The sequence below is a fragment of the Tamandua tetradactyla genome, chromosome 15, assembly GCF_023851605.1.
Source record: "Tamandua tetradactyla isolate mTamTet1 chromosome 15, mTamTet1.pri, whole genome shotgun sequence".
In the NCBI taxonomy this organism is placed as follows: Eukaryota; Metazoa; Chordata; class Mammalia; order Pilosa; family Myrmecophagidae; genus Tamandua; species Tamandua tetradactyla.
The window spans coordinates 80,899,434-80,927,251 of record NC_135341.1 but is presented as its reverse complement, the minus strand read 5'-3'; the positions used below and the strand labels follow the sequence as shown (position 1 = coordinate 80,927,251).

The window sequence follows — 27,818 nt, the reverse complement described above, 5'->3', positions numbered from 1 at the left end:
TGAGGAGGCATGCAGACCTTCAGCAAGATTCAGTTTGTGGAGCACAAGGAACTGTATGCCAAGGAGCTAGGCAACAAAATTAACCAAGAATCTAAACCCGTATCCTTTCTCTTGAATTCTGAAGAAGCTCTCATTTCAGCTCCCTGGATCAAAAACCAAGGACACAAAACCCAAAGATAAAAAGACATATCAATTCCTTCATCTGGACATTTTGATAAGATTGTGAAATTCATAGGAGATTTTGAAAAGACATGTCTTGTTCCAAATCAGAATATCAAACTTGTTCTGCTTTTCAGTTCTAACTCCAACCATGACAAGGCTAAACAAGCTGAACTAATGAGAGATTATTGCATTATGTATTCTAAGGTTGACATGCAGATTCTGCCTGTGTCTGGAGAATTTTCCAGAGCACTAGCCCTTGAAGTAGGATCTTTCCAGCTTAATAATGAATCCTTACTCTTCTTCTGTGATGCTGACCTCGTGTTTACTACAGAATTCCTAGAGCAACATCAAGCAAATATGGTTCTGGGCCAGAAATATATTTTCTAATCATCTTCAGCAAGAATGATCCAAGGAAAAGATTGTTTACAATCTTTGTAAAGTTCCCAATGACAACCATTTTGCCTCTCCTTAAAAAACTGACTTCTGGAAAAACTATCGGGAGATCTTATCCGAGTAGGCAGCATCAATGTTTCCATTCAAGACTGAGGGTTCTGGGATGTGGACCTTTACAAAAAAGTTGTTTAGTCTTGACTCTATACAGTACAAAATGTCTTGGGATCCAAAACAGCTACGTATGGGTCCACCCAGCAATTAGCTGAAATGTGGCTAGAAAAAAATGATCCACATTATAGTAAAAGCAATAATAATAACAACAGCTAAGTGAGGACAGTCTGATTTCCAACTCTGCAGGAAAAAACAATTTTAATGCTGGAAAGGACCATTTTAATTATTTTTTTTTTAATTTTTTGTTATGACCAGTTTTTGAAATCCATACAAGGTTACACTTTACACATGATTTCCTAACAAAGGAATCCTTTAAGATTAAGACTGTGTTTTTTGAACAAAATTGTGATCAATATTTGCCTGTGAATACATTTTCTTGCTGAACACTATGTAGCAGACCACACTTAATCATGACTTGAAACGTACCTGATGAATAAAACAACTTTTTTACATTTCCTTTTCAAACTCTGTTGCTATAGTCCTATCACAGAAAACATGGATGCTCCTGCAAAGTATTATCAGAACAGAACAGTGTCACTGTGGCAGATGTTCCACTGTGATGTTAATACTGCATAGAATCTACAATTTGTTTTTACAATAATTTTTACTGTTAAAAAAAAAAGCCATTTTATGTTTCAGTTATAAAGTAAGGAAATAAGCTCATAGTTGTACTGTCATCTTAGAATAGCTTTCCAAACTCAACTGTGACCACCAAAACTGTGTTTCTTGCGGTCCTATATGTATTTAGGTGATGGGAGTGAGGAAAGCAAAATGTGTGTTGCCCTTCTAATTTTATAGACAAGGTGCCACTGGTCTGGCCCAAATGGACCTATCAGTAAATTTCAAAAAAGATTTGGCATTTTCTCTCTTCCTGACCCTTCTGTTTAAAGGATAAAATGTTAATATTTAGAATGGCAAAGAATTACTATAATAAATCTAATTATTTATAAGCTTAAAGACAAAACAACAACAACAACAACAAAAACACTCTGATGAAAGCTTGACCTGGTTTTGTTTACTTCATCCTTCCTGTCTGTTTTACACTGATGGAGATGCTTATTTCAGTCTTTAATTCCTGTTTTGTTCTCTCTTTTGTATCTGAAGTGCCTTTAATTTATTTAATATCCACTGTTGTGAGCCCTGCCATTTCTGGAATATCTACTAGTTATTAGTATTTATGTGTTTCAGAAGTATATATTTATTTGTAGTAAACTGATCTCCAAAGATTTCCCTTTGAAAACACTCCCCTCCTTAATTTTACATTCCTGTTTTATTAAATATTAAGTATTCTTTGACAATTTTGGTGCTTATGCGTTTAGGGGGACAAAAGTAAAACGAATCTGTCGTTATAGCAGAAAGTTTGCACTTACCTGCAACAGCCTATTGATCATCTGGAAAAATAAATCAGTGAACAATAAAAAGATTAGAGTGGAAATAAAGGAAATAAAGAGAAGCAACAAAACCAAAAGTTGGTTCTTAGATCAATAAAACTTGGCAAAACTTTAACTAGACTAACAAAGAATAAAGAAGAGAAGACAAATCACTAAAATCAGAAAGGAAAGTGGAGACATTACTACCCCACTTTAATAAAATGGGTTATAAGGGATACTGTGGACAACTGTATGCCAACAAATCAGATAACCCAGATGAAATGGACAAATTCCTAGAAACACACACATTACTTAATCTGACACAAGAAGAAATACAGTATCTCAACAACAACCAGAGATTAAATCAGTTATCAAAAGCCTCTCCACAAAAAGTCCAGGACTAGGTGGTTTCACTGCTGAATCTCACCAAACATTTGAAGAACACTGAACACCAACCCTTCTTAAACTCTTCTAAAAACAAAAGAGGAGGGATTATTACTTCCTAACTCATTCTATGAGGCCCACGTTGTTACTCTGACAGCAAAGCCAAATAACAACAGCACAAGCAAAGAAAATTACAGACCAAAATTGTTCATGAATATAGATGCAAAAATCATCAACAAAATATTGGCAAACTGAATTTAACAGTATATTAAAATAATTATACACCATGACCAAAAGAATTTATCCCAGAAATACTAGGGTAGTTTAACATGAGAAAAATAAATGTAATACAACCACATTACTAAAATGGAGGAAAAAAACATGATCATCTTAATTGATGTAGAAAAGGCATTTGATAAAATCCAATACCCTTTCATGATAACACTCAGAAAACTAGGAATCAAAGAGAACTTTCTAAACATGATATGGGGCCACTTAGGAAAACCCCACAGCTCACCCCATATTCAATGGTGAAAGACTTAAAGCCTTCCCTTAAGATCAGAAAGAAAATAAAGACGCTCACTTTCACCATTGTTATTCAACACTGTGCTGAAAGTTACAGCCAAAGCAATCAGGCAAGAGAAAGATACAAAGGCATCCAAATTGGAAAGGAAGAAGTCAAATTATCCATATTCACAGATTACATGATCCTATACAGAGAAAATCCCAAAGAACCCAAAAGAGAGCTACAAGAATAAATGAATTTAGCAAAGTTCCAAACTACAAAATAAGCATGCAGACATCAGATGGGTTCCTATACACCAGTAATGAACAACCTGAAAATAAAATCATTTCATTTACAATAGTTACTTAAAGAATAAAATACCTAGGAATAAATTTAACCAAGCAAGGAAGTTAAAAAACTTGTACAAATGAAACACTGCTTTAAAAAAACTAAAGAATTTGGGTTGATGGAAAACTTTTGCTAATGGATGGTATGCTGATTTAAATGTTATGTCGCCCCCAGAAAAGCTTATATCCTTTTAATCCAATCTCATGGGGGCACACCTATTGTTGGGTGGGACCATTTGATTAGGTTGTTTCCATAGAGATGTGACCCTACCCAATCATTTACAGGAGTCCTTTAAGAGAGAGACATTTTGGAGACAGCCACTGAAACCAGAACCAGGGAGAAGGGCCATTACCATATGCATACCTAAGAGACAGAGGAACCTAGATGCCATCAGCTTTCTTTAGATAGGTATCATCCCACTGATTCCTTAACTGGGACATTTTCAGGTCCTTAGAACTGTGAATTTGTAAACTAATAAAACCCAACTGAAAAAAGCCAACCCATTTCCGGTGTACTGTATTCTGTATTCCGGCAGCTTTAGCAAACCGAAACAGATGGTGATAATGGTAGCAAAGCACTGTGAACTTAATTAGTAGCACTGTATTATATAACTGAATATTGTTAATAGGGGATATTTTAGGTTGTATATATGTTACCAGAATAAAAAGAAAAGCAAAAACAAAAACAGGACTGTACAACACAATGAATCTTAATGTAAACAATGACTATAGTTAATAGAACAATTAGAGACATACCTTGCTTTATTGTGGGTCACAGATACCACATTTTTTACAATTTGAAGGTCTGAGGCAACCTTGTATCGAACAAGTCTATCAGCACCATTTTTCCAATATCATGCACTCACTTCGTGTCTTGGAGTCACATATTGATAATTCTTGTAATACTTTCAATTTTTTCATTATTATTATCTGTTATGGTGACCTGTGATTTTTGTTCACAGATTATAATTGTTTTGGACACCACAAACAGCATCCATAAAAGATGGTGAACTAAACTGATGTTATTATGGTTCTAATTACTCCACAGGCCAGCCATTCCTGTCTCTTTCCCTTTCCTCAGGCCTACCTATCCCCTGAGACACACAATATCAAAATTAGGCCAATTAATAACCATACAATGGCCTCTACGTGTTCAAGTGAAAGGAAGAGTTGCATGTCTCCTATTTTAAATTAAAAGCTAAAAAACGACTAAGCTTAGTGAGGAAAGCATTTCAAAAACTAAACTAGGCTGAAAGTTAGGCCTCTTACACCAAACAGCAGAGTTGTAAATGCAAAGGAGAAGTTCTTGAAGGAAATTAAAATTGCTAATCCACTGAACACACAAATGGTAAGAAAGCCAAACAGCTTTATTACTGATATGGAAAAAGTCTGAATGGTCTTGACAGGCGATTAAACCAGCCATTAACATTTCCTTAAGCCAAAACCTAATCAAGAGTAAGGCCCTAATTCTCTTCAATTTTATGAAGGCTGAAGAGGTGAGGAAGGTACAGAAGAAAAGCTTAAAGCCAGCACAGATTGGTTCATAAGGCTTAAGGAAAAAAGCTGTGTCTGTAACATGAAAGTACAAGGTGAAGCAGCATGTGCTAATGTAAAAGATGCAGCAAGTTATCTAGAATATCTAGCTAAGATCATTGATGAAGGTGGCTACAATGAACATTTGTTTTTCAATGTAGACAAAACAGACTTCTAACGGAAGAAGATATCATGTAGGGCTTTCATAGCTAGAGAAGAGAAGTCAATACCTGGCTTTAGAGCCTCAAAGGACAGGCTGACTCGCTTGTTAAGGGGCTAAAGCAGCTGGCTAATTCCAAGTTGAAGCAAGTACTCATTTACTGTTCCAAAAATCCCAGGGCCCTTAATAATGATGCTAAATCTACTCTGCCTGTACTCTATAAAAAGCAGAGCAGCAAAAAGTAAAAAAAAAAAATATGAATTTCATCAAAATTATAAAACTTTTGTGAAGTAAAGGATATTATCAAGAAAGTGAAAAAATCCACAGAATGGGAGAAAATATTTGGAAACCATATATTTGATAAGGGATTAATATCTAGACTATCTAAAGAACTCCTACAACTCAACAATAAAAAGATAACAACCAACTAAAAAAATGGGCCAAGGATTTGAATAGACATTTCTTCAAATGAGACATTCACATGGCTAATAAGTATACGGAAAGATGTTCAGCATCATTAGCCATTAGAGAAATACAAATTAAAACAATTTTGACTAATTCGGTGGTTATTCAATAAAATGATCTGGCTGTCAGTGTCAGTCAAAGATTAGGTATGCTATGCTTTCCAATTTAGTTCCCAAAAGTGAGATACCTCAGTTGTGGGAAAGAGACAACATAGGATAATGGAAATAGCACTGACCTAGTATCAAACAAGGACCTGGGTTCTGGTTTTAGCTCTGCCCAAAACTAGCTATGTGATATAAGGAAAAAAGCCTTACTTGCTGTGTTTCAGTTTTCTCATTTGTAAAATCAGACTCTTTCCCTAGGTGGTCTCTATGACTGTTTCAGCTCATCATGCTGTGAACTATGAATGCAAAGAAATCTTTAAAAATCAAATTGCTAAGAGAAGTCTTGAGCTTGCCAAATGAGCAAACAGAAACATAGTATTTAGGCTAGAAGTAACCTTAAAACCACCCAATGCAAACCCAGCATATTATGAATGCCCCAGCTTGAAATTTAGAACATATAGGTTTTCTTGAGGTCTTAAAACATGATAGCAGCAGATGTTCCTGCATGTGGTTTCCACTTCAGGGCTTGCTCTTCCATCCCATGTCACAGAATAACTCTCATATTATCTATTGCTGTACATACCTAAATGGAAATACACACTCAAGAAAATACAAAGACTGTAATAATTTTTCTCCACATCAGAATGAGATTAAGAAGTAATAAGACTGATTTCAGTGAGCCACAGACTGCAGAAATTGTCTTAAAAAAAAAAGTATAATGGGATACCACAAGATTGGCTATTACTTAAGTGACTGAAAATAACAAGTGTTGGTGAGGATGCAAGGAAAGAGGAACCCTTATACATGGTTGGTGAGAATGTAAACTAGTATAGCCACTGTGAATAACAGTTTGTCGGTTCCTCAGAAAATTAAACACTGAATTACCATATGGCCCAGCAATTCCACATGTAGGTATATACCCCAAAGAACTGAAAGCAGGAACTCGGTCTGCTATTTATACAGCAATGTTCACTGCAGCAATATTCATAACAGCCAAAAGATGGAAACCCAGCATATTATGAATGTCCCAGCTTGAAATTTAGAACATATAGGTTTTCTTGAGGTCTTAAAACAAGCATCCATCAATAGATGAGTAGACAAATCAAATATGGTATATATACACATGGAATGTTGTTTAGATGTAAAAAAAAAAAGGAATTAAGTTCTGATATATGCAACATGGATGAAACTTGAAGACATCATGTTGAGTGAAAAAAGCCAGATAAAAAGGACAAATATTGTATGATTTCTCTCATATGAAATACTTCAAATAAGGAACTCCATAGAGAGAGAAAGCAGAATAGTGGTTACCAGGAATGACAGGAGAGGGGAATAGGGAGTTATTGCTAAATGAATACTGTTGGTTTAGGATGAGGAAAATGGTCTGGAATGATTAAAGTTAGTTACTGCAATTACTTAATTTCAAGGAATTAGTTCCTTAAAATGGTTACAAATGATTCTTATGTATATTTATAAAATTTAAAATAATTTTTTAAAAGAGCTTAAGTGGCTATATTAATAGCTGACAAAGTAGATTTTAAGATAAGTAAAATTACCAGGGATTACCAAAGCATGAGATACTAAATATCAATTCATAAAAAAAGATACACAATCATAAATATATATGCACAATTTTCCTTATCTGCAGATTCTATATTTTCAAGACTGTTGTGGTACTTTTTCAGTCATTCAGGAACATTCACAGAGTGGCAAAAAGTTTGAGTCACCTGTCAGGCACATTCCCAGCTGAGGTTAAACAAGGTGATACCCTGCCTTTTTGTTTCAGTTCTCATATACTGAGCACCACATTTTCACATTTTGTGGGGGGGGTTGATTGATGGTTTCGCTGTTTAAAATGGTTCCAAAGCACAGTGCAGAAGTCCTTGCTGTCTAGTGTTCCTAAATGCAAGCAGGCTGTGATGTACGTTGAGAAGAAAATAAGCATGCTAGATAAGCTTCATTCAGGCACAATTATAGTGCTGCTGGCTTATAGTACTGTTGGTTCAATGTTCGATGTTGAATCGAACCTGCCCACCAATGAGATGATTAAACCTCCTTAAATGTATCTTCGGAGCTACTATTTAAACGTTGCTCTAAAATGTTCAGAAGGCAATGATACTATTTTTAGATGGAGTTAAGTGAGGGTCAGTTTCCCAAAGACTGGAGAAAACAAAGAACTTCCTAGAAAATCATTGTATGCAAATTTGAAGAAGCAAAAAATATAAGGCGTTTTTAAAGAGAAACACACTTAAAACAAAACTATTGATTGGTTGAGTAAATGTGGTGACCAGAGGCTCGCAAGAACCTAACCCTGTATTTTCCCTATGGGCATTCACCGGTCTGTTATACACTTTTACCCAGACATGATGTTGCATCATGCAATATAAATTCACTGAGTTTTAGTTACTATCATACTTCATATATCCTCTAGAAACCCTGATGTGAAAAAGGAAAATAATATCTCACTATTAGAAACACAGTTTTGGCCTTGTGGATCCCTTTAAAGATCCACTAAGGGATAAAGAATCACTAATCTAAATATGTGGATAATACCAGAACAAATACCTGGTATTACACTCTTTCCCAATATACTTTTACAAATTCATTAAGTGTAGATATATATTGCAACTAACTTAGTCAAATCATGCATCAATCATACTGTGTATAATCTGTAATTCTGCAAGAGGGCACTTTGCTATACGTACAGGTCATGACCCAGTTTTTGGCAAGCCAATTGTTACACTCTGAGAGAAATGTAAGGAACTAGCTGGTAGTAGAAAAAATTTTCTAAAGGAAAATCTCCCATGCTAGTACAAATACAATTTGAGAATCTGCTGCAACTTTAACACAGAACTTGACAGTTTCCTGTTTCTGATAAAAATCAGCAAAGTGACAATACCCAAGTGACTAACTCCGGAAGTTTGGGTGGGTTGTAGAGCTCTCAGTAAACAATAAAGGGGGGAAAATCCCCAAATAACTAACTTTAATATGCTCTAAGTAATACGAAAGGACTAGGCAGTTCTCATATGGTGATTTTATTATATTGAATAATTTTAATTTTTGAACACTCTTCCTAATTAAAACAACATGGATTAAAAACCCCACCACCGGGAAAACAGAAGTACAAGCTAGTCAGAAATACAAGCTATTTAAAATCAAGGTTTTTCGGAAACTATATGTTAAATAAAATGCCATCTTACCTATCCACTTTAGAACATATCACTCTGAAACAAACCCCAACATGGGAAAGCATAAAATAACCACAAGGGCAAAAATTCTATATACAACAAATGTTTATTCATTCAACAAATGTTTATTAAGTACTTATAGACTAGGAAAGCAATGAACCAAGGATGAAGAGTTCAGAAAGATACAGTAAACAAGAATCCTGCTCTCAAAAAAATCTCAATTATTTCTTCAACAAATTTTTTAATGCTTCATATGTGAAGAATCCTTAAATTACAATAAGCTGATCCAAGATCACATTAAAAACATACTGCCTAAATTACAATAAGCTGATCCAAGATCACATTAAGAACATACTGCCATTCTATAACCTGAAGAATATTACATTTTATATAGTCATTCTATATTACTGGCAAAGTAATCAATAATCTGGCTAATATTGTTCAATTATGAGCAGGAAAATATGGCTTAAACTGCCATACATACGTGAAAAAGTATAATATACATGAAGAATTTAATGTCATAATTAAGACAAAAAGCATGTAAACACACTAAATGATCTAATTCTTATTACACTAATTGGTAATTAAACATAAATAGCAAACTGGCCTCATGATCTACCGTAATGAAATTAATTTTATACACCAAAGTGAGCTTTTAGTTTTTCCTTTTAATTTTTCTACATGACCTGTAATCAGAAAGTCAAGTTTTCCCTAACACTATACAGCTGAATTCTCATCACATAAGTTCCTATACTGCATACGTTTTCTCAAAGATCTGAATCTGAAGCCTAAAGATTGTTGCATTTCTTTCCCCTCCAATTAACTTTCTTAATCTTTCCCCATCCCATCCTCCCCCAATCTCTTACGCAAGTCAACCACTGCACAGTGGTCCTGATTATCTTGAAATACTAAAATCTGAAAAAATAAAATAAAATAAAAATCCTAAAATCTTCAGACAGAAACTTCTGAGACAAGAAGGTTAGGGAGCTCTTTGCCTAGGGAGTAAGGGCTACGATAGCTTGCAGGAATGGGCTTCAAAAGATCCAAAGCAAAGGGGATGAGAAAAATGCAGAGCAGAGGGAAAAGAGCAACTATAAACAGTCAACTAGATTTAATGGACTCAGACTGGACAATGGACTCAGGAAAGAGAAAAGATTCACAAGGGAGAAGAAAAATTAAAACTAACTTAGATCATCTATACCTTTGCTTACGCAATCTCTCTTCTAGGAATTTATCCTACGCAGATATGTAGATAAATTATACAAATATCAGACTATAAACAGCTACACTGTCTGTAAATTGTAAAAGACCAGAAAAGCCTAAATGTCCATTAAAAGGGGACAAAATAAAGTTTGATACATATGTAATGAACATTTTGCAACCACAAAATATATATTTTTATGTACTGATTATAAAAATATCTCTAAGATATATAATTCAGAAAAAACATCAATCTATATAAAAGTGTGGACAGAACAATACCATTTGTGTAAAAAATTGGATGGTCAAAGGAAAGGAATAGGAGTAAGACTTTTTTGCCAAATATTCCTTTACACTTTAAAGTATGTAACTACGTAATAGAGCAATAAAGCAATACCTTCAAATTTTAAGTGAAAATTATTTTAACCTAAAATTCTATACATAACTAAAGCACCAATCAAGTATGAGAGAAAATAAAGTCACTTTCATACAGGCATTCTCAAAAAATTTACTTCCCATAGACCCTCTCAAGGAAACAATTTGTGATGGCTGGGTTCGGGTGTCAATTTGGCCAAGTGTTGGTGTCCAGCTGTCTGGTGAAGCAAGTACTGGCCTAATCGTTACTGCAAGGCCATTTTGTGGACTTAAATCATTATCTATAGCTGATCACATGTGAGATCAACTAAAGGAGTGTCTTCGGTTGGATTTAATCCAATCAGTTGAGGACAAATTTTAGGGGGGAGGTGATAACTTCATCAATTAGAAGAGAGAGAGCTACCCTCACTTGTGAATTCATCAAAGACCTTCCTCGTTGTTGCCAGCTCGCAGCCTGCAATACAGAACTTGAGCCCATGCAGGCCCACAGTTGTGAGACTCTTATAAAATCTCTTATTTATAGATATCTACTGTTGGTTCTATATGCCCTAAAGAACTCTGACTAATAAACAATTGGAAGACATGTTCCAACAAAATAAGGAGTAAAGCAAAGAAGACAGAATCGAGGAAGCAATGGAACCAGTGAAGAGAGGCAAAGATACTTCTTTCTGGGACGCTAGTCAAAAGAAACCTAGCTCTGAAATAGGCCTAGAATAAAGGGATCCCAAGTTGTAGAAGGATTCCAGAAAAAAGAGGGGGGGAAAATGATAGATTATTTGACAGATACGACCATGTGAAAAATTATACAAAAGTGAATTTTAGAGAACAGCTAGAGGGTATAGAAAGACTTAGATGTAAGTTAAAAGAAACCAGAGAACTTTAAGTAAGACCTAAATCTTAACAAAAATTAAAAAGTTACACAAGAAAGGAAGTTAACATACATAGCATGTGTGTTAGCAATACATGGCTACATGGTCATAATAATGAAAATGTTCAATATAGATACATCTCAAGAGAATCAGGAAAGATAAGAAAATGAATGTCCTCATTTATCTTAATAGAAAAAAGATAATATCTCAATTTAATAAATCAAGAGATAATACAGACACATTATTTAGATAAATATAAGAAAATACCAGAAGACAGCTAACAAAGTGGAAAGTGAGTATCTTTTGAGGCAAGGGGCAAGAAAAGGAATGCATACAGCAAATGACTGCTATTTTTGTTATAAGACTCAACACTACTTAACATTTTAAATTATGTTCATACATTACTTTGATAAGTAAAAAGTTTTAGAAAACCTCATTAACCCCCTTAAAATAAATTAAATCAGTCAAAATACTGAGTAGCTGACTTAAGAAACACCAGCATTCATTTGCTCTTTTTTTAGAAAAAGTATCTCAATTTCCTTGAGTAATCTCCTCTATCCCACTCCCAAGTTCTACTTCTACATTCTTCAGATGGAGTTCTACCAACCCTGGGGTAGAATATACAATTCATGCATGGTCAATCAGAGAATATTAAGTCCCTTAGTTCTCATGTCTAGTTAAAAAACAGGCTTAAAACCCAAGTTGATGGTGCACAGGTGGTTCAGTGGTAGAATGCTTATCTTCGATGTAGGAGACCCGGATTCGATTCCCGGATCATGCACCAAAAAACAAACAAACAAACAAACAAACAAAAAACCCAAGCTGTTCAAAGTGACTCTTGGGATGTGTGCAGTGATTACTGGGAATACTGGGAAGATTCTTCCCACTGAACTTAAACCTGTGAGCATGTACACTTAAGAGTACACAGGGTAGGGTGGGGGGAAGCATTACAACTTAATGCATTCAAAGTTTCTGTTTGGGGGATGAAAAGGTTTTGATAATAGATGGTGGTGAGGGTAGCACAATATTGTGACTATAATTAACACCACTGAATTGTATACTTCAAAGTAGTTAAAGTGGGAAGAAATTTTGTGTTGTATATATGTTTTGGTTCATTAAAGCTGCCAGAATGCAATATACCAGAAACAGAATGGCTTTTAAAAAGTGAGTTTATTGAGTTACAAGTTTATAGTTCTAAGGCCATAAAAACATCCAAACTACGGCACCCAGAGAAAGATACCTCAACTCAAAGTAGGCTGATGTCTGTCACATGGGAAGGTATGTGGCTGGCGTTTGCTGGTTCTTGTTCCTAGTTCCATTGCTTCTAGCTTCTGATGCCAGTGGTTTCCGTTCTGAGCATCTGTGGGTCTTCACTTAGCTCCTCTGGGTTCTGGTTTGCTTAGCATCTCATGGGAAGGTACACAGAGATGTCTGCTAGGCTCTGCATCTCCAAATATCTGTGTCTAACCGTCTGCTCTCCCCAAAGGCGTTCAAATGTCTGTGCCTTTATCAGCTTTGAAGCAACTGTTCTCTAAGAATCTGGGTTCCTCCAAAATGTTTCCAATTTTAAAGGACACCAATAAACTAATCAAAACCCACCTTGAATGGACAGTCACATCTCCATCTAATCAGAAGTCACAACCACAACTCCAAGTGGATTATATCACCATAGAAACTATTTAATCAGAAGTTCCTAACCTACAATACTGAATCAGATTAGAAGAACAAGCTTTTTCTGGGGTACGTAACAATTTCAAACCAGCACAGTATATGTTACTACAATAAAAATTAAAACAGAACAAAAATAGATACCACCATATAGAATCTGATGATGAATGTGAGGATGAACAGAGAATGAATTCCATCTTTCCAATTCCCAAATCAGGCCTTTTATGAATCCAGTTATCCCTGGATTTTCATTATATAAACCAAAAACTACTTGTTAAAGTAGAACAAACCAAAAAAGAAGAGTCAATACATAATTTATGATAATAGGCACCTGGACTGACTGAAAGAGTACTGAGTTTAAAAAGGAGAAAAGAATATTCTACAAGAAGGAAGAAGTCAGATAGAAGAAAAAATGAAGAGACACAAACATAAAGGAGTTAGGAGATTAAGGAAACCCTAATATTGGCAATTACAGGCATTCCTAAAATTAACAACTCTGCGTGTGTGTGTTCAAGCTGTGTGTACACTTGGAATGGGCTTAATGAAGACTATCACTGACCTCTCTGTGGAATTTATTAACAACCAAATTATTCATTTTACCAAGTTCTCGTTTGTATACGGTTTATCAATCTTTTTGCCAGGTATAGTATAAGGTATCCATCTTACAAAGCAAAATTTCAGATACAGTACCTATCTTGAAAGGGCCTACAAGCTAGTAGAAACACTCTTTTCTATTTCTTACTAATATTACTTTATCTGTAACACTGACTTATTTTAAAATTATTGTTTCCATTAGCATCACAACCTATGTCAACTGCACCTGTAAATTAGGTCCAATGTGCTGTTTATATATTTAGCTGCTTCTATCTTTCCATTTATAAATTCTTGGTTCCCAAGAATTAACAACCTATTTCTAAATACAATATAAAACAAAATGGCCTTGAATTCCATATTCCTAAAGAACAAAAAGTACAACAGTTTCTAGGGAGCAAGCCAAGTATCAGATATAAAACAAGACAAGCTTTGCCTCCGGCGAGGGGCCAAGATGGCGTCTTAGTTCCTCCTCCAGAACAACTACTAAATAACCAAAAACAGTACAGAACAGCTCCCAGAGCCACGACAGAGTCCAGACACACAGCATACCCCAGTCTGGACTGGCTGGACAGCTGCGAGACTCCGCTGCGGTGAGATCCCCGAGTGGCGCACGCTTCCCTGGGCCACGGCGGCTGGCAGACGGTACCCCTCCCTCCCTCCTTCCCGGGCCAGCTGAGAGTCTCGGAGAGGCAAGTTCCCCAAGCTGTGGCGGCCGGCACCCCTCCCTCGCGGGCGGCTTCCCGGACCGGCTACGAGTCTCGGATCAGCGAGATCCCCAAGCCGCAGTGACCGGTGCCCCTCCCCCACAGGCGGCTTCCGGTCTGGCGGCAAGTCTCAAATCAGCGAGATCCCCAAGCCGCGGCGGCCAGCGATGGGCGCCCCTCCCCCACAGGCGGCTACCCGGAGGGAAAGGAAAGAGTCTCCAACAGTAGCAGGGACTGAGTCCAACCAAACACCAATAGAGCATTAATAAACAAATTCTGACTACTAAAAATAGGCCCCCAGCTCAGGCGAAAATGATCAAGGTGGAAGTCGCCTATTGGGCTAACTGAAAAAGAGGAAAGGGGGCGAAACAGAGCCTTCTGCAGCTGTTTCTACGGAGGCTTGGTGCCTCTGGACTCAGCACGAAGATTACACAAGTTGCAACTGCCCCAAACGCAGAAACAGGCTGCTTTCAGGGCTCTCTACCACCTGAACCTTCCCCACGGGAGGGGTGAAATGCATCTCAGGTGGAATCCCTCTCTCAAGGAATTCAGATCCCAGGACTTCGCAATTTGAAGCCATTAAAACCAGCCTACAACCTTTCCTCTGTCTCCACCATGCACACAGCAGGGAGAGCCTTCCAAAGTTAAAGGAGCCACAACATCTTTTGCTGGTGGGACCCGCAGACAGACAAGCGCCACATACTGGGCAGGATAAGAAAAACAGAGCCCAGAGACTTCACAGGAAAGTCTTTCAACCTGCTGGGTCTCACACTCAGGGAAATCTGATTAAATGTCCAGACGCCAGCAAAAAATAGCAAATCACACCAGGAAAATTGAAGATATGGTCCAGTCAAAGGAACAAACCAATAGTTCAAGTGAGATACAGGAGCTGAGACAACTAATTCTGAATGTACGAACAGAAATGGAAAACCTCTTCAAAAATCAAATCAATAAATTGAGGGAGGACATGAAGAAAGCATAGGATCAACAAAAAGAAGAAATGGAAAGTCTGAAAAAACAAATCACAGAACTTATGCGAATAAAAGAAAAAGCAGAAGAGATAAAAAAAAACAATGGAAATCTACAACGGTAGATTTCAAGAGACAGAGGTTAGAATTAGTGAACTGGAGGATGAAACATCTGAAATCCAAAAAGAAACAGAAACTACAGGGAAAAGAATGGAAAAATATGAGCAGGGGCTCAGGGAACTGAATGATAATATGAAGCGCACAAATATACGTGTTGTGGGGGTCCCAGAAGGAGAAGAGGAGGGAAAAGGAGGAGAAAAACTAATGGAAGAAATTATCACTGAAAATTTCCCAACTCTTATGAAAGACCTAAAATTACAGATCCAATAAGTGCAGCGCACCCCAAACAGAATAGATCCAAATAGACGTTCTCCAAGACACTTACTAGAGGTCAAAGAGAAAAAGAGGATCTTGAAAGCAGCAAAAGAAAAGCAATCCATCACATACAAGGGAAACCCCATAAGACTATCGGTAGATTTCTCAGCAGAAACCATGGAGGCAAGAAGACAGTGGGATGATATATTTACACTACTAAAAGAGAAAAAGGGTCAACCAAGAATTCTATATCCAGCAAAACTGTCCTTCAAAAATGAGGGAGAAATTAAAACATTTTCAGACAAAAAGTCACTGAGAGAATTTGTGACCAAGAGACCAGCTCTGCAAGAAATACTAAAGGGAGCACTAGAGTCAGATACAAAAAGACAGAAGAGAGAGGTGTGGAGAAGAGTGTAGAAAGAAGGAAAATTAGATATGATATACATAATACAAAAGGCAAAATGGTAGAGAAAAGTATTACCCAAACAGTAATAACACTAAATGTTAATGGACTGAACTCCCCAATCAAAAGACACAGACTGGCAGAATGGATTAAAAAACAGGATCCTTCTATATGCTGTCTACAGGAAACACATCTTAGACCCAAAGATAAACATAGGTTGAAAGTGAAAGGTTGGGAAAAGATATTTCATGCAAATAACAACCAGAAAAGAGCAGGAGTAGCTATACTAATATCCAACAAATTAGACTTCAAATGTAAAACAGTTAAAAGAGACAAAGAAGGACACTATCTACTAATAAAAGGAACAATTCAACAAGAAGACATAACAATCATAAATATTTACGCACCAAATCAGAAGGCCCCAAAATACGTGAGGCAAACACTGCAAACACTGAAAAAAGAAATAGACACATCTACCATAATAGGTAGAGACTTCAATTCACCACTCTCATCAATGGACAGAACATACAGACAGAGGATCAATAAAGAAACAGAGAATATGAATATTACAATAAATGAGCTAGACTTAACAGACATTTATAGGACATTACATCCCACAACAGCAGGATACACCTTTTTCTCAAGTGCTCATGGATCATTCTCAAAGATAGACCATATGCTGGGTCACAAAGCAAGTCTCAACAAATTTAAAAAGATTGAAATCATACACAACACTTTCTCAGATCATAAAGGAATGAAGTTGGAAATCAATAAAAGGCAGAGTGCCAGAAAATTCACAAATACGTGGAGGCTCAACAACACACTCTTAAACAACCAGTGGGTCAAGGAAGAAATTACAAGAGAAATTAGTAAATATCTCGAGGCGAATGAAAATGAAAACACAACATACCAAAACCTATGGGACACAGCAAAGGCAGTGCTAAGAGGGAAATTTATTGCCCTAAATGCCTATATCAAAAAAGAAGAAAGGGCAAAAATTCGGGAATTAACTGTCCACTTGGAAGAACTGGAGAAAGAACAGCAAACTAACTCCAAAGCAAGCAAAAGGAAAGAAATAACAAAGATTAGAGCAGAAATAAATGAAACTGAGAACATGAAAACAATAGAGAAAATCAATAAGACCAGAAGTTGGTTCTATGAGAAAATCAACAAGATTGATGGGCCCTCAGCAAGACTGACAAAAAGAAGAAGAGAGAGGACGCAAATAAATAAGATCAGAAATGGAAGAGGAGACATAACCACTGACCTCACAGAAATAAAGGAGGTAATAACAGGACACTATGAACAACTTTACGCTAATAAATACAACAGTGTAGATGAAATGGACAACTTCCTAGAAAGGCATGAATAACCAACTTTGACTCAAGAAGAAATAGACGACCTCAACAAACCAATCACAAGTAAAGAAACTGAATCAGTCATTCAAAAGCTTCCCAAAAAGAAAAGTCCAGGACCAGACCACTTCACTTGTGAATTCTACCAAACAGTCCAGAAAGAATTAGTACCAACTCTGCTCAAACTTTCAAAAAAACTGAAGTGAAGGGAAAGTTACCTAATTCATTCTATGAAGCCAACATCACCCTCATACCAAAACCAGGCAAAGATATTACAAAAAAAGAAAACTACAGACCAATCTCTCTAATGAATACAGATGTAAAAATTCTCAACAAAATTCTAGCAAATTGAATCCAGCAACACATTAAAAGAATTATACATCATGATCAAGTAGGATTCATCCCAGGTATGCAAGGATGGTTCAACATAAGAAAATCAATTAATGTAATACACCATATCAACAAATCAAAGCAGAAAAATCACATGATCATCTCAATTGATGCAGAGAAGGCATTTGACAAGATTCAACATCCTTTCCTGTTGAAAACACTTCAAAGGATAGGAATACAAGGGAACCTCCTTAAAATGATAGAGGGAATATATGAAAAACCCACAGCTAATATCATTCTCAACGGGGAAAAATTGAAAACTTTCCCCCTAAGATCAGGAACAAGACAAGAATGTCCATTATCACCACTGTTATTCAACATCGTGCTGGAGGTTCTAGCCAGAGCAAATAGACAAGAAAAAGAAATACAAGGCATCAAAATTGGAAAGGAAGAAGTAAAACTATCACTGTTTGCAGATGATATGATACTATACATCGAAAACCCTGAAAAATCCACAGCAAAACTACTAGAGCTAATAAATGAGGACGGCACAGTAGCAGGTTACAAGATCAACATTCAAAAATCTGTAGTGTTTCTATACACTAGCAATGAACAAGCTGAGGGGGAAATCAAGAAACGAATTCCATTTACAATTGCAACCAAAAGAATAAAACTTAGGAATACATTTAACTAAAGAGACAAAAGATCTATACAAAGAAAACTAAAAAAAACTGTTAAAAGAAATCACAGAAGACCTAAATAGATGGAAGGGCATACCGTGTTCATGGAATGGAAGACTAAATGTAGTTAAGATGTCAATCCTACCTAAATTGATTTACAGATTCAAAGCAATACCAATCAAAATCCAAACAACTTACTTTTCCGAAATAGAAAAACCAATAAGTAAATTTATCTGGAAGGGCAGGGTGCCCCAAATTGCTAAAAACATCTTGAGGAAAAAAAACGAAGCTGGAGGTCTCACGCTGCCTGACATTAAGGCATATTATGAAGCCACAGTGGTCAAAACAGCATGATACTGGCATAAAGATAAATATATCGACCAATGGAATCGAATAGAGTGCTTAGATATAGACCCTCTCATCTATGGACATTTGATCTTTGATAAGGCAGTCAAGCCAACTCACCTGGGACAGAACAGTCTCTTCAATAAATGGTGCCTAGAGAACTGGATATCCATATGGAAAAGAATGAAAGAAGACCCATGTCTCACACCCTATACAAAAGTTAACTCAAAATGGATCAAAGATCTAAACATTAGGTCTGAGACCATAAAACAGTTAAAGGAAAATGTAGGGAGATATCTTATAAGTCTTATAATTGGAGGCGGTTTTATGGACCTTACACCTAAAGCAAGAGCACTGAAGAAAGAAAGAAAGAAATGGGAGCTCCTCAAAATTAAACACTTTTGTGCATCAAAGAACTTCATCAAGAAAGTAGAAAGACAGCCTACACAATGGGAGACAATATTTGGAAACGACATATCAGATAAAGGTCTAGTATCCAGAATTTATAAAAAGATTGTTCAACTCAACAACAAAAAGACAGCCAATCCAATTACAAAATGGGAAAAAGGCTTGAACAGACACTTCTCAGAAGAGGAAATACAAATGGCCAAAAGGCACATGAAGAGATGCTCAACGTCCCTGGCCATGAGAGAAATGCAAATCAAAACCACAATGAGATATCATCTCACACCCACCAGAATGGCCATTATCAACAAAACAAAAAATGATAAGTGCTGGAGAGGATGTGGAGAAAGAGGCACACTTATCCACTGTTGGTGGGAATGTCAAATGGTGCAACCACTGTGGAAGGCAGCTTGGCGGTTCCTCAAAAAGCTGAATATAGAATTGCCATATGACCCAGCAATACTATTGCTAGGTATCTACTCAGAGGACTTAAGGGCAAAGACACAAACAGACATTTGCACACCAATGTTTATAGCAGCACTATTTACAATTGCAAAGAGATGGAAACAGCCAAAATGTCCATCAACAGACGAGTGGCTAAACAAACTGTGGTATATACATACGATGGAATATTATGCAGCTTTAAGACAGAATAAACGTATGAAGCATGTAATAACATGGATGGACCTAGAGAACATCATGCTGAGTGAGACTAGCCAAAAACTAAAAGACAAATACTGTATGGTCCCACTGATGTGAACCGACATTAGAGAATAATCTTGGAATATGCCACTGGTAACAGAGACCATCAGGAGATAGAAATAGGGCAAGATAATGGGTAACTAGAGCTGAAGGGATACAGACTGTGCAACAGGACTGGATACAAAAACTCAGAAATGGACAGCACAATAATACCTAATTGTAATGTAATTATGTTAAAACACTGAATGAAGCTGCATCTGAGGTATAGTTTTTTTTTTATTTTTGCTTTTATTTTTTTCTCTCTATTATCATTTTATTTCTTTTTCTGTTGTCTATTTCTTTTTCTGAATCAATGCAAATGTACTAAGAAATGATGAATATGCATCTATGTGATGATATTAAGAATTACTGATTGTATATGTAGAATGGAATGATTTCTAAATGTTGTGTTAATGTTTTTAATTAATAAAAAAAAAAAGACAAATCTAGGGAGGAAGCACAACAGGTTTATACCCACTGGTTTTAAGACAAAGACTGTATTCTGGTTTTACTCTCCTTGCATAATGTGATGTCAAAAAAGAAAACTACTAGTAATTGGAGAAGAGTTTACTGATACATGTGTCATCCATTCTGGAAGTCCTGTGAAGTAAAATTATCTTCCTGAGACATGGAAGCAGGGATCTTATTCAGCCTTAGGCTGCCTTTAACTCTGAAATGTTAGAGAAAGGACCCTTATAAAGAAACATGCCCTTTACCTAAGGGGAGTAAAGCTGAAATAGGGGACTACCATTAAAACTAAAATAGAAGTCAGAAATTAGAGACCAGAAGCCATGACAGATAAACATGTAAAATTTGGGTTATCCCTTCTTTTGCTATTATCTCTAAAACACTTCATTTGCTTGTGCTATACCAAAAAAGGGGGGGGGGGGGGGCAGGAGAACTAGGAGGATTGTCTAGATTCTCTCACTCTTCAGCCAAGCTTGTGAGAAGAACCCACAAGGGGTTTTACAGTTGAAAACAATTTTAAAGAAGCAAAGGAAAGCTTACTATCTCTGAGATGATTCAAGGATGTGCAGAGAACACAAGAACCAGTCCAGGCCTCAGAAAGACTTACTGCAGAACACCTCATGTTGTTCTCACTTCTCTCATGAAGTGAAGAGATGCACCACAGGGGCTGGCACACTGTTGATTACTGCACATAAAGAAATAGGTTCTCAGGAATATTCTGTTCCACCTCCATTCTAGAAGTCCTGGGAATTAAAATCCTCAGACTATCCTTAAATGGCAGGGAGGAACCTAAGGTGCAGACTTGAAAGAAGCACTCATTCTCATGAGGGGTCCTATGAGGGCAGGGTATGCACCTGCGAGTGAGTGCCTCCTTAAATTATGCATTTTAGGCAACTTGTCTCGCCCTAGTCCAGAAACTGCTTAATCTCACCGTAAACAAAATATGCTTATGATAGCTTCAATTTCCTTTCTATCCAAATACTTGGTTTTTGAAGCCATGGCTCTGCCATTACCTTATGACTCAGAACATGACATATCAACCTTTCTCAAATTCTATTTCCTCATATGTAAAATAAGGGAATTAAACCAGACAGCATGAAAAGATTCCTTTTATGATTCTAAGCTTCCCCTCAACTTTTCTGGACTAAACAAACCCCATTTTGTCTTCTTCTCATTTTTTTCCTTAGATTAACCCTCATTTTTGGTTCTTACTCTTTACTGTACTCTAATTATGGCTTCTCTTATGATGCCACTCCAAGGTGTACATATCTCCCAAGGAATACATAAAATTAGCACAGAATTCAGGAGGACTACATTTCCCCACACTACTGTGTCATGTTATTTAGCAGCCATATACTCCTGAAATATACGTGAAATCCCAGGAGCTTTGCAAATACCAAAGCACTGTGCTTGTCTAAGTCACAGGCACCTTTCATGTTACCTTTCCCTACAAACTTTCTTCTTCTATGTTCTAAAACTCAGTAAACACCACCGCTATTAACCCATTTGTCTGGATTAATTGACACTACCCAGTCAACCCCCAAATCTCAAAGCATGCCCCTTTTACCTCCTTAAGAGGACTCAGATGAATCCAGGTTATCTCCACTCTATTAAATCTACCTTAGTAGTAAGAGGGTATTCATTTCCTTAAGTGTGGGCCTGTTTCCAGTCTCACCCTCTTCAAGTTGGAAGCATTTAAGCTTCTTGGAAAAAAAGATAAGATCAGAAATGTAAGTTTTCCTTTAAAGTCCTTTAACTATATCTGAATACCCTGTACTGAAAGGACAAAAACTAGAACTCTTCTTACAATGAAACTTTTTTAAACAGTTATATACCTTTAAACTTCCTGGGTTTAAGGTCTTCAGTTTTTGGTTTCTTTTTAAATTAGAGACTTTAGACCTTTATATTTAAGTCAGTTTCAAGTGTTGTCACCCTGTTTAAATAAATTTATACCCTGCAATAAAACAAGGTTAATAGGATAATTTTACAATTTTCAAAATGTATCAACTTTGTAAATTGTGTACAGCTGAAAGTGTGATGAGGTGGAAAAAAAATAATATCACTGTTCTGTTCTTTCCCCACAGCAGGAAAGATAATATCTGAATAATACATTCTAACAGTTCTTCCTAAACAAGACCATGTTTTCTGTTTGTTAATAATTAAGTTCTATACAACCTAGGCTCCACACCGCAATCAGAAAGATCTTTCCAAAGCACAAATCTGAGTTTGTGACTGTTGAAAATCTTTCACCAATTCCTTCTAGTCCACAGAATAAAGTCCAAACTCCTTAATATGATTATATCTCCCACCTATTCTCCAGCCCTAAATAAAGGTCTGTGTTCTGTTTTCCAAATGTCACATGCTTGAAGCCTCTCTATCTGTGTACTCCTCCTTTGGGACCTAAACTCTGTGCCCATTTCTCCAGGAAGCCTCATCAGATCACACTGAGTTAGGTCCCTTCACTGTTCCTAGAATTTCTTCTATTTATTTTATTAAAGAAATTAACATCCTGCCATTGAAACTGTCTGCTTAAATAATGCCTATTTGATTCATACACAGCAAAATCTCAGAGGGAATAGACAAAAGTTTTCATTTTATATCCTTGGCACCCCAAGAAACTATCATGTATATAGTAGTTAAAATTTTTGGAATTAACATCATGACTTTCTGCTCCCTTTGTCCTATGTTTCTGTCCTTAGTCTAGCATGACCTTCCTCCTTCAGCAAACTTCTATATATATATATCCTTAAGACCCAATTCACATTTGCTTTCTTTGCACCATTTTCCCAGACATCTCTTAGCAGTTACACATTCCCTTCTTTGTGCTTCCGCCTAATTTTTGCCTTTCTATTACTATACTTATCCCACTGAATTTGAAATTCTCTGGTACTTTGTGGTGATTTGAAGGTATATGTACCCCAGAAAAACACATTCGTAACAAATGTGTTTTTGTTACGAATTTAACAAAATTCGTACGAATTTTGTACGAACTATTACGTACGAATTTACGTAATAAATTTTTTGTCAAGAAAAACAAAAACAAAAACAGAGTAAATCTGAAAAAGCATAAGGGAAACAGAGAAGTTTAAAAAAAAAGGGAAAATCAAAAACATTATCCCAGAGTAGGGGAGGGGTTTCTCAAATTTAAGAATAAATATGGAAAACATCATTTAATGAGTAACATTTAAGTTTTCTTTCTCTAAAATCAGTTTTACATACAAAGTTCACTGATTTTTAACTGTAGAATTTGATGAGTTTTGACAAATTAATCCATTTGTGTCACTAGCACCACAATCAAGACAACATACTTCCATCACCCCAGAAAGTTCCCTTTGTGCTGGGCTACAGTCCACCTCCTCACTCCTGGCAATAACTGATGGGCTTTTGCTACAATTTTGCCTTTCCTTGAATTTTTTATAAATGGGATCATATAGTTGACATTAAAATTTTAAACTTCCATTTGTCAGAAGATCTCCTATTATCAAAAACATCAACTTACTTTTGGAAATTGTCAAAACAAAAAGTTTTACTAGAAGAAACAAAATTCTAGCAAGATTAGGATCAGTGCTGAATGCAAACAGTAAATCATCAGACTAGCTGAGGTGGCATAATGCATTCTGATTGAGCAGCAATTCATCATTACCAGAATTTACACCTGCTTTAGAAATGGATTTATCTTCCCTCCCCAGAATGTCTCTCAATACTTAATAGTACCTCCCCACCATCCAATGGCTTCAAAATGCTTGCTTTACATACATGGAATTTACCTTAACATCACCTTAAACCAAAGGATGCATTTAATGATGAAGGTACAATAATTATTCGACCATGGCATCCATGGACCTTTGATACCACATTGCCCAGAAACTACCAAACTACAGAATGATGGAATAGCGTATTAAAGGTTCAACTAAGAAATTCACCCTGCTGGTCTTCCAGGATTCCAATACCATATATTGGTTATATTCACTTAACCAATGGCTATGGTGTTATATCCTGAATCCTAGAATCCATGAGTCCAGAAACCAAGGGACAAAAGTCAGACTGACTTCACCATCATCGCAAGCAACTATTTGTGGCATTGAGTTTTCCATCCCAAACAACTTCAAGCTCCGATACATCAGAGTCCTGAGGGAAATGCTTCAACCAGAAAACACAATAACAGTTCCACTTAGCTTAAGAATATAACCACCACTCTGGTCACCTTAGGCTCCTCATGCTGACTGACCAGTCAGGAAAGGAAGGAATAATGATACTAGCAGTGATTACTGACCCTGGTTATCACCAGAAGTGGTTGCACACAATGGGGATAGGGAGCAGTCTGTCTGGAACTCAAGAGATTCATTTGGTGTGTACATGATTCGTAATAGGGTTAAGGAGGAAATTGTGGCAAGTATGCCCCCAAAATAGCAAGGCAAAAAAGGGACTTAGATTCCTCAAAGATGAAAGTCTAGAGGTCACAAGCAACCTAGACCAATTGAAGTACTACCCAAGTATAAGGGAAATCCAGGTTAGTGAAAGAGGAAATAAACACCAGTTGCAACAGTAATGATTCCGCTTGGAACACTAACCCTTCTTATATTTTCTGTTTAACAAACTGCAGCTTGCAAATTACAGTGGCTCAGAGATGGGTAAGATTCCAAACAAACCTAATCAGAGCAAGAGATGGATCACATCAGAAGCTTCTTGTACCTCATCTTCATGCTCTTGGTCTCTCCTTTGATTCTAACTATATTAGTTTGCCTAGTACTGTTTAACAAATTAACACAAACTTAGTGGCTTAAAACAACGCAAATTTATTATCTTATAGTTTTGAAGGTCAGAAGTTTGAAACAGGTCTTACATGGGTAAAATCAAAGTTTCTATTCAGGAGACTCTAAAGCAAAATCTACTCCTTGCCTTTTCTAGCTTCTAGAGGTTGCCTGCATTCCTTGGCTCCTGGCCATATCATTCTAACCTCTGCTTCCTCTGTCACATCTTCTTAGACCGACACTCTCAGCACCCTCTTATAAGGACCCTTATAATTATATTAGGCCCACCTAGAAAATGCAGGATAATGCCCCTATGTCAAGGTACCATAACCTTAATCACATCTGCAAAGTCCCCTTTGCCTTCTGTGGTGGTTTGATGCAGTAAGTATGGCCTCCCTACCCCCCCCAAAAAACATGTTCTTAAACCTAACCCATTCTTGTGGGTGTAAACCTATTGTAAAGGAATTTTTGGTAAGATTACTTCAATTAAGGTGTGGCCCATCTCAATCAGAATGAGTCTTAAACCAGGACTTATTACTGGAGTCCTTTATAAACAAAATGAAATTCAGACACAGAGAAAGAGAAAGACATGGAGGAGCAGCCAGAAGCTGAACATCAACAAAAGTCAAAAGAGGGAGAAGTCAGGAAATGCCACCATGTCCTTGCCAAGTGACAAGCTAAGGACCAAGGATTGCTGACAGCCAGCCCCAGAATAACCTAGTCTTTGGGGAAAAAGCATTGCCCAGTGATGCCTTGATTGGGACCTTTTCCCAGCCTCAAACTGTGAGTGAATAAATTCCCATTGTTTAACCTGCCCATGAAATGTCATGGTATTTGCTTGGGCAGCCTGGGAAACTAAAACACCTTGAAAGGCAATATACTCACAGATTTCAAAGATTAAGATGTAGATCTTTTTTATTTTGGGGGTGGAGGGGTGAGGGGGAAGAGGCATTATTTTGCCTTTCACATTAACTATAGCTAAGGCTAATAGTTTCCGGTAAGTTTTGACTTATTTTCTCCACAGTAGTCACTGTGATTCTTTTGCTTCCTGCCTTACAGTTGGAGGCCACGAAGTAGTGCAGCACTGAGAGCCCACCTGGCAGATTCTTGTATATAGCCCAAAAATGGGGGAAGGGACAAGAAAGGAATTATAACACCATCTCCACCACCATCATCACCAGCCACTGCTGCCAGGAAACACTTAAAATTTATAGAGAACAAGAGCAGATGGTTAAAGATTTACTTCTGTCCACCTATGAGGGTGCTGGGAATGTCAGTCTATAGTCTCAAAAGTGCCCAGTAGGAATGAAGGTGAATGTAAGAATGACAGAGGGAGGAGGCTGTGGGCACGTATGAAACCAGAAGGAAAGATAGACAATAAAGACTGAAATGGTACAATCTATGAATGCCTAGAGTGTACAATGACAGTGACTAAATGTATAAATTAAAAACTGCTTTTGTATGAGGAAGAACAAAGAAATGTCAATATTGCAGGGTGTTGAAAACAGATGGTCATTCATGTTTTAAAACTTCAACTTCTGTGTGACACTAAATCAAAAAATGCTTATTTAGTATAAACTTTATATTTTACTAGTGCATTTCCTAATATAAATTATGTGGACAGGTCAAGGGAACACTAAGTACATGGAACCTTGAACAGGGCATGAGATTTTGTAAGTTTGTCCAGCGTGATGCCCAATAAATCCCAGAGTGATCTGAACAATGAAAAAAAAGAAGTATTTGCAAAGTTCCCTTGAGGGAATGGTGAGAAAGGCGGAAAATTCAACTTTCCCATTTGGAGAATTTCCGATATTCTCACAATCTGTTGGGACAACCAAATCAATAGGACAAGCCCTCAGTCTTGGGGTTTGTCCCTATGAAACTTATCCCCACAAAGGATAAGCTAAGCCTACTTAAAATTAGGCCTAAGAGTCACCCCCAGAGAGCCTCTTTTATTGCTCAGATGTGGCCTCTCTCTCAGCCAACAAAGCAAGCAAACTCACTGCCCTCCCCCTTTCTACATGGGACACGACTGCCAGGGGTGTAAACCTCCCTGGCAACGTGGAAAGGAAATCCTAGAATGAGCTGGGACTCAGCATCAGGGGACTGAGAAAATCTTCTCAACAGAAAGGGGGAAGAGAGAAATCAGACAAAATAAAGTGTCAGTAGCTGAGAAATTTCAAACAAAGGCAGGAGATTATTCTAGAGGTTATTCTTACACATTATATAAATATCTCCTTTTTAGTTTAAGGTGTATTAGAGAAGCTAGAGGGAAGTACCTGAAACTGGAGAGCTGTGTTCCAGTAGCCATGTTTCTTGAAGATGAATGTAAAATGATACAGCTTTCGCAGTGTGACTGTGTGATTGTGAAAACCTTGTGTCTGATCTTCCTTTTATCTACAGCATGAGTAAAACATACGGATCAAAAATAAATAAATAATAGGGGGAACAAATGTTAAAATAAACTGAGTAGACTGAAATTCTAGGGATCAGGGATCAGAGATGTAGGGAAAAAATAGGGGGAACAAAGGTTAAAAAAATTGGGTAGATGGAAATACTAGTGGTCAATGAGAGGGAGGGGGTAAGGGGTATGGTATGTATGAGTTCTGTCTTTTTTCTTTTTATGGAGCAATGCAAATGTTCTAAAAAATGATCATGGTGATGAATACACTACTATGTGATGATACTGTGAGCCACTGATTGGACATAATATATGGAATGTTTGTATGTTAAGAATGTTTGTGTTTGTATGTTGTTTTGGTTTGTCAGTAAAAAAAAAAGAACAAACAAACCTGATACCTCTTT

General features: G+C 36.9%; 1 protein-coding gene and 1 pseudogene across 1 annotated transcript in view; one reads left to right on the top strand and one right to left on the bottom strand.

The window, feature by feature from the left end:
- NCK1 (NCK adaptor protein 1) overlaps nucleotides 1-27,818 on the bottom strand; it is a 90,877-nt gene that overhangs the window by 40,673 nt on the left and 22,386 nt on the right. The window lies entirely within an intron of this gene.
- LOC143656871 (chondroitin sulfate synthase 1 pseudogene) lies at nucleotides 10-882 on the top strand (annotated as a pseudogene).